A 9,380-nucleotide genomic window follows, 5' to 3' on the forward strand; every position below is an offset into this window, starting at 1 on the left:
ATCCATGTACACTGCTAAAGTCCTAGCTAGTAACCTTTATCGCCTTACCAAAATGTCGCCAAACTACCTGTTACCATATTCCAAAGATTAGCCGAAGCAGCTAATGACCATCTTAAGTAATAATTTGTAAATAATTCATTATGTGGCTGTGTTTTGTTTCCTACACGATGCAAATTATGTAGTACCATTTCTTATTGCTTCTGTATTAAAATATTGTGAAATGATGCCTAAATTTGTTCCACTCGCTTGTGTAACACTTATGTGCCTTGATAAGAACTTTTAGCCTATTGCCTAATAACTTTTAAGATGTCATCAGCTTATCACCACCTGTTAAATTTTGATGCTTTGATGCCTTTGGTTGCATGTTCTGATTTACAGCGGGAATTAAATCCACTCTTACCAGAGCTTAGAGAATCCCACGAGGGGCCTCACACATAAGGGCTCATCAAATTGGTCCACCATAAAGGTGTACAGGCGAAAATATTTGGTGGCAACAATTTGAAAAGTGATACATCGTATTTAAGTAAATTAATGCAAAATGCCGTTTCCAGACTAATAGCCCTTTTGGGTTAACGCCCCTTTGGGCTAAAAATTCTGTTGTTTCAGTTTGTTGGGAAAAGTGTGTTTTGTATTTTCTGTTTCAAAAATAAAAATTATTATTTGACTGTACAATTTTAATTGAAAGGAACTAAGATAAAAGAGAGAAATAAAATTCCTTCATTCCTCTATAACACTGAATTTTCATTACGAGTTAAAAGGATTTCGGATTTTTCGGATTATCCATATCGCCTGTGGATTATCATGCACTTATTGTTTAATACGAAAAACAGGAAAATTTACGTTAGTTACCTCGTTTCAACACTTTCGTCGTAGGTTTTCTTATCTACTAGGAAAAACAAGACGATTAGAGTTGAATGTTATCTTTTCAGCTTCCTCGATGAAATAATAAATTTTATCGGATACCATTTGGGGTCATGTCATTGAGTGCATTGAGCGAATATGGCAATCAGAATGTGATCCTAAAGGAATCACATGCTAAAGCGAATGTTGTGTCAAAACCTTTCTGCGAACGAGCAGTGATCATTGGCAAAATATTCTTGCTTCATTTCACAAATGGAACGTGATAAAAAAAACTCCATCAAGATTTTATTTAATTAATCTGCCCTTTACTACGCGGATCATTAAATTCAAAATCAAAACAAAAAATTATACTTTTGCACGCATAGAATTACGTATAAATTAGTATAATAAAATTTATATTTCCTTAGGAGTAAAAATTTATGTAATGTAGGGATAACATTGAAATGTATTAAAAAAAAAGATAATTTAAGATACAATTTAAAATATACCTAAGATAAAATTTACTTATACTTTAGTTTTATTACACTAGAATTAATCCTAAAACTTAATTCTATTAAAAGATATTTTCTTCTTCCTTACCGCCTTGCTTTTGTGGCGTAAACGGAAGCACGGCCGTCTAGCAATCAGGAGGTTCAGAGTTCGAATCCCGGAACCCACTGCAGATTTCTGCGATTTCCCTTGTTCAAAAATTTCTATAGTAATTCTACTGCTCTATCCGAACTAAAATGTAGTCGACGATAATTCTTCACCACCCTTATTTTGACGACTGGTTCCTCTGCTCCTCTATAAAATATTTTTTTTCTTCATGCGCCTCGATAGTGTAATTGGAAGTACATAAGGCTGGCAAGCGTGTGGTCTGAAGCTCGAATCCGGGTGAGGACATTGCTCATTTTTCATGCTTCATTCTCGAAATAAACCTATTGACTCTACATTAGAGCTTAAAATAAAATGGTCCAATTTAGTCCTCAATACATTAGAGCTTAAAATAAAATGGTCCAGTTTAGACCTCAATACATTAGAGCTTAAAATAAAATGGTCCAATTTAGTCCTCAATACATTAGAGCTTAAAACAAAATGGTCCACTTTAGTCCTCAATACATTAGAGCTTAAAATAAATTCCAATCTTCACTCACCACGGGACCTTGTAAACTTTTAAGGGGATTTTTAAGGTCAGTCTTCCTATATGCTGTAGAATTACTTCACAATTTACTCGAAGGTATTTTCGGCGATAAACCAGTAAAACTACATATTTATCAGCGCACAGCTTAAAACTAGCAGGCAAGCCCTACAGATAAAGAATATGTATCTTACTTTATGTATGTACATAAACTTTCTTTGCTACAGATGAGCGGACTGCAGCCAAAGCAAAATTGATAATTTCTATGTACTCCTGAAAAGCAACTGTATGAAATAAAAACAATACAGTATGAATGAAATCAGTTCATTCTTTCCAAGCAATAACCAATTCGTAAATAATTTTTTTATTGCCAAACCAGGAAACAAAAACTTTTGACACTTCAGGTTAATACGCATGACGTTATGATTTAAATTTAATGTAATATAATATTTTTTCAATATCAGTGAAAGAATGAACGTGGCATTAATATATCGTGTCAATTATGCTAAACTGAAACAAAAACGTTGCCAACAGCAGTTTAAAATGCGGTCTTTTACGAGCAATTTTCGTCAGCATACAGTGACATCACATGCAACACGCATGTCTTCAACGTAAAAATCTGACCTTATACAATAATAATATATTTAATGTTTGGCAATGTTATTTTTGTTTCATATTTTGTAAAACTTACAAATTTTTTGTTAACGACTGTACAATTTTAAAGCAGGCAGTGGCAACACACTTTGCACTACTTTAGCATCCATAAAGTATTTTTTAGTGGCAACACTTTAGCATCCATAAAGTAATTTTAGTGGCAGCACTTTAGCATCCATAAAGTATTTTTTAGTGGCAACACTTTTCGAAATAAAGTATTTTTTATTTCCAACACGCGAGACTATAGCCACTCGGAAAAATGAGAGCAAAAATTAGCGTTTTCAGAGTTTTTAATTAATATCTCCGCTAATTAAAGTCGTACTAAGATGAGAATGGTCGAAATGGCTTTCCTACGAATTTTTGAAATCCCGGGGGGGGGGGTACCTCTCTCGAAATTGAACTCTCCGCCGTTCCGGAGAAGGTAATACCACAAACAAACAAGCAAACAGACCAAGAGGCGCGTACAGATTTTATTAGGATAGATTAGTAACATTGTACCTGGAATGACAAAGGGGCCATTATTTTGAAAGAGTTTTGTAAGCAAACCCAAGCAAGAAATAAGTATCGAGCTAATTTTAAGAAATAAAGCAAAATATTTAGTGTTTTTCGGAAATACCCAAGCACAGCAATTATTTTACCATAGCTATGATAAATTTCAATGCGAGTTATTCAGTTACTATACAGATGATTTTTAGTCCAAAGGGATTTGAATCCCGAAGGATTATTAGTTTCGTTTTGGCATTTTGCGTCGGACGGATAAATGTCGGTTCACTTTTCAAACTGTTGCCATAAAATGTTAGAGTCCTGCATTATATTTGAAGAAATTAAATAATGAAAATCTGCGTAAATGTATGTATATTTCTCACATTGTCATAAAATAACGGTACATAGAGTCATCGAATTTTGCATAACGTAATCCTCCAACGAATATGAGCATGTGGAAGACCAAATTTGAAATTTGAAATTTGTTTTATGATCGATTTCCTATTTTTTAAAACTTTGACGAATTTTTGATTAACAAACTCAAGGATTTCAAAGCGAGCAATGGCAACGTTGTGCAGAAAAAACATTTTTATCTCCAGCGCGTGAGTCTCTGTATCGGAAATTCTAAAGATATGCTCGTTTTAAAACTATTTTGCGATATTGCTGTTGCACTGGATCTTATGGTTTAAGTGCGAGGAACATGATATTTAATAAAGAAAGGTAACACACGAAATGTTAAAAAACGCCCCTTTGGACGTAATTTAAAATCTGAAACATTTCAGATTTTTAAAATTTTTTTTAAATTTTTTTATTTTTAAATTGTCGCGTTGTTTACTTCGATGTCTGCTTTGTTGAATGCCTCGAAATGAGGCAAAGTCCAAGGATCTCTATTTCTCTTTGCCTATGAATAGATTATCAAATCGCAGGTTCTTGAAGTCTGTACCTTTCAGACAAGGCATTGATACAATTTATACAGATCACTTCAGAGTTTTTTTTGTTTTTGTGCAGATATCTGTAGTTTTCCTTGTAACATGTAATCATAAACTGTCATCAGATGAGCAATATCATAAAGAAGGAAAGAATATAGCGTCTTCTAAATCCAGTTGAATCCAAGTCCAGGGATTCTCAACGGGGGGGAGGAATTCATAGTTTCAGGGGGGAGGAATGGGGAATGCGGTCAGCTGTTTTATTTAATTTTTTAAGTATTTTATTTTAATTTATGAATATAAAAAGCTTCTTTTATCTAAGTTTTGATATTTATTTACATTTTGTATACTTTTTGTTTCATTTTTAAAGCAAGTTATTAAATAATCTAAATCCATATAAATGTATACAAGAGTACCACCGCTCAGGGCTTAATTTCTAAAATCAGAAGTGCCGGAACCCTATGGAAGACTGTCAGCGAAAAGGAACAATAGTAAATAAATAAATAAAATGACTATTAAAATCATTAATAATGTAAGAATTAAATAGTTAGTTGTTATCCAATGAATCAATATTAATAATTAATACTTATTAATTAATAATGATAGTTTAATTAGTTAATAATTAATGAATTATTATTTATTAAAATAATTAAAGATTAAAGTAATTAAATAATTATTTAAAATTAAATAAAATGCAAAGAGGTAAATTAAAATTTAATAAGCGATTTTTAATTTAACCCTTTGACGCACGGTGGTCGCGCCCTGAAACCACCAATTTTCGAATTTTTTTCTCCTCTTCCTTCCGAAATTTTTGAGTGAAAATCAATTGATTACTGATATTTTACCTCTAAATAACACAAAATGACTACAGAATCATACATGTTTTAGGTCTTAGTACTTCAAATCGGATGTCTTTTAAAATTCGTTTTCAATGGGACAAAATAACTTCCTTTTATTAATATAAACAACTTTAAATTTCAAAAGTTATTCATCGCACATCATGATTTCTATCATAAACAATAAAAAATAGCAAAAATTAAACTTCATATATATAAAAAAAAAAACCTCTATATGTATGGCATTTGCATTGTGGTTTAAGGGCGCGACCACTGCCCCAGAGCATTGTGTACATATCGTGTCGTTGGTTCGCCCTTTGTCTCCATCGCAAACCATACGAGCCTTGCATATGAGTCAGATGCATATGTGCGCTTGTCCAATTCTACACTGGATGCTACAAACGCAAATATCATATGCATTTTCAGCTATCTTTGTGAACTGTGAAAAGTATTAAATGCTTGTAGTGTCATTATTACTACTATTATATCTACCATTGGATAATTAGTTATTGTTTCTATAAAACTATTCGTTTAGTTTTGATATCAATTTTCATTATTGTTACTTGTGAAAAGGTAAGCTTTAATAATGTGGATTAGTATAATATACCAACTTAATTTTAACTTATTTACAGAACCCTAATTTAAAAATGACAGCTTCAGTATCTAAAAAGAAATGTCGGTATTATTCATTGGATTACTTAAAATCTGGATTTATTTGTTCACCGACAAATGAAACTATTCCTATGTGTCTTATATGCGAAAAAACTTTTGGAAATGAATACATGAAACCGTCAAAAATGAAAGATCATCTTGAAAGGCTTCATTCAGATAAAAAAATGAAGAATTAGAATTTTTCAAAAAACTCAAAGAAAAATTCACTTGTCGACCAACTCTAAAAAGTTTTATGAAACAGTCTACTGAAACTGAAAATGAAGGAGGATTAATTGCTTCGTACAAGATTTCGCTTAATATAGCAAAGAGGGGAAAACCCCACACAATCGCAGAAGAAATTGTAGTACCTGCAATTAAAGACGTCATTGAGAATGTGATGAAAAAAGACTCTACTGATGTTTTAAAGTCTTTGCCATTAAGTGCAAATTCTGTAAAACGGCGTATTGATGAAATGGCCGAAGAAATAGAAAACACAGTAGTTTCGGAGCTAAAATATTGCAAGTTCTCTACACAACTTGATGAATCTGTTTTTGGCGTTTCTGCTATTCTTATGGCGTATGTTAGATATTTCAGTAAAATTAAAGCAGAAGTCATTGATGAATTTTTATTTCCTAAATATCTTGAAACCGATGGGAAGGAAGTGATAATTTTTAGATGTTTACAAGAATATTTAAATAAATATGACATTCCACTTGAAAATATAATAGCAGTAGCCACAGATGGCGCACCTTCTATGGTAGGGCGTTACAGAGGTTTTGCTACATGCCTCAAAGAAAAAGTGCCCGGTATTCGTACTATTCATTGTGTGTTGCATAGACACAACTTAGTAGCAAAATATCTGAGTTCAGAGATACATGAAGCTTTAGAGTTTTGTATTAAATCTATTAATCAAATTAAAGCTCAACAGAGTCGTAGCTAGGGTTTTCAGCGCCCAGGGACAACTGAAGATTTCGTGCCCCCTACTGCTTGCCAAGGATGGAAAACATTTAATTCTAAAATGTCGTAACATCAGTTTGGCGCCCCTTGGATTCTGACCCCGGGGAGCATATTTCACAAGTGCACATCTGTGTAGCCACCGAGGGAGTGGTTTCTAGGATGGACCAATGGGCATTCAGTAATATTTCTGTCATGTCACATGACCTTTCGCGTGCCTTAAGATTTAAACAAGATGGTTGAAAATATTCTGCCATGCAAATTTCTGTACAAAATATTTAAAGCATCGTCGATTTCTTCTGAATCTTTTCATTGCTACATTAGATCAAATATAAGCTATTGTGAAGATTTCACTACCTGGTCGAAAGAATTTGAAATAAATACAAACCAATGTTAGATACTCCGCAAAAATATCCATGTGAAATATTACTTAATAAGTGAAGAAAGAAATCTGTGATAAACATCTGAGCTCAAAATGCTATCTTTACATAAAACTATCCATATGAGAAAAATATTTACAGCAGTTATGTATGTAAATAGAAGTCAGGACTTTTTATTGCAGTCTATATGAAAAAGATGTTCTAATAACGAATGCAGAATTTCATTCAAAGTGAACTTTACTAATTTGCATTCCTATACAGTTTAGTGTGTTCAATTTCACATTTAATAACTGCTCACTCTTACATGTACTGTCTACACAAGAAATACTCATCAAACTGAATGAATTTATCTTATTCACAACGAATATATTCAATTTATTCACATATTAACTCTTACTGTTAGTAATGGATGTAATCAGATAATACACAATATGTATTCTGAAACATACACTTTAAAATTCAAAAGAATGCAAGCACTGAAATAAAAAAAAAAAAAAAAATAAAAAACACTTGATTCATTGTTACACTTCCAGTCCAAAAAATTATACACTTGAATTCTCTTAATCCACAGGTGTTAGTAAATGTATAATACTCGAAGCTATTACAGCAATTATGTATGTAAATAGAAGTCAGGACTTTTTATTGCAGTCTATATGAAAAAGATGTTCTAATAACGAATGCAGAATTTCATTCAAAGTGAACTTTACTAATTTGCATTCCTATAAAGTTTAGTGTGTTCAATTTCACATTTAATAACTGCTCACTCTTACATGTACTGTCTACACAAGAAATACTCATCAAACTGAATGAATTTATCTTATTCACAACGAATATATTCAATTTATTCACATATTAACTCTTACTGTTAATAATGGATGTAATCAGATAATACACAATATGTATTCTGAAACATACACTTTAAAATTCAAAAGAATGCAAGCACTGAAATAAAAAAAATAAAAAAAAAAAAAAATAAAAAACACTTGATTCATTGTTACACTTCCAGTCCAAAATTTATACACTTGAATTCTCTTAATCCACAGGTGTTAGTAAATGTATAATACTCGAAGCTAATTGTAGCGTGAGTCATTTTCTCGATGTAAAGAGGGATAATACGCCGTGAGCATCAATCCAAATATTAATGCGTGATGAAAATCGCGAAGAAATGCCAGCGATTGCGTGATAAAAATCGTGAAAGTGAAATATCTGCGATTAATTAAACTCATAAAACGGAAGTACTACAAGATTTTACTATTACGTCATACATTTGTAACTGCGAAACAAATACAAATTAAAACGTAAACAACATACGCTCACAGGCTGGAAGATTTAGCGTCACAAGAGAAGCTCATTGGTCCGTTTTCGAAACCCCTCCCTCAGTGGCTACGCTGATGTGCACTTGGGAAATATGCCCCCGGGGATAGATGCCCCCCTCTAGCTACGCCCCTGAAGCTCAACCTCTTAAATCAAGATTATTTACCAAACTTTGTGAGGAAAACAGTGAGTTATTTAACAATTACTTCTGCACACCGAGGTTAGATGGTTGTCTAGAGGTGTATGCTTGCAACGGCTCGTCAATTTATTTGACTCCACGACAAAATTTCTGAACGAAATAAATCCTGTTCTAAGCAATGAACTCCAAAACAATAAGAACCATATTTTTTATTTAGCAGACTTATTTGGAAAATTTAATGACGTTCAAACAAAACTGCAAGGAAAAGATGTAACAATTATCCAAGCTCGGACAATACTGTTAGGCTTCCAAGTAAAATTAAATTTATTTAGATCTTCATTGCTACGTAAGGATTATAAGTATTTTTCAAATCTGCAACAATTAAAAATAAAAGAAGAAGACTTGGAAATATATACAAATCATCTTCAAAAATTAAGCGACGATTTTAAACTGCGCTTTGTTGATTTGGAAAACATCGACATCCCTGATAGGATTACTGCGCCATTTTCGGCGCAAATTGATAACGTCGACATCAACATACAAGATGAGCTTGCTGAACTATTGTCCCATCTTGAAGCAAAAACGCTTATTAAAAATTTGACAATACATAAATTTTGGACTAATATAAATATAAAGCAAAAATATGTGAAACTTTACGAAATGGCTCAGCCATTTATGCTAGCGTTTCCAAGTTCGTATAAGGTTGAAGCCGGTTTCAGTCACGTTAATTCAATTTTAACTAAAAACAGAAATAAATTAAATGTGGAGCTTCGAGGGCATTTACGGTTAAAATTGACTAATTTCGAACCCAATAAAGCGAACCTTGCCAAGAAACACCTGGCACATCTGTAGCTACTTTACTTACTGTTTCTGATTTATTAAATATTTAGACTAATATATAGTTTTATTTTAATTACCTGAAAATTACCTTTGTGGGGGTCTATGGAGATTTCGAAAAATGATATAGGGGGCGATGATCAAAGAAGTTTGGCGACCCCTGCTCTAGAGGCATGGTGGTCGCGGACTTGAAACCACTGCTCTTCACAATGGCGTTTGCTTGCTTCT

The 9,380-nt window shown here is 32.7% G+C and overlaps 1 pseudogene; it reads left to right on the top strand.

Annotated features, from left to right (window-relative positions):
* Positions 1 to 5,620: 5,620 nt before the first annotated feature.
* Positions 5,621 to 9,167, top strand: LOC146997927 (SCAN domain-containing protein 3-like; annotated as a pseudogene).
* Positions 9,168 to 9,380: the final 213 nt, after the last annotated feature.

Source organism: Stegodyphus dumicola, chromosome 3 (genome assembly GCF_044657685.1).
Source record: "Stegodyphus dumicola isolate Sdum_Otavi_A_Nest chromosome 3, ASM4465768v1".
NCBI classification, from domain to species: domain Eukaryota; kingdom Metazoa; phylum Arthropoda; class Arachnida; order Araneae; family Eresidae; genus Stegodyphus; species Stegodyphus dumicola.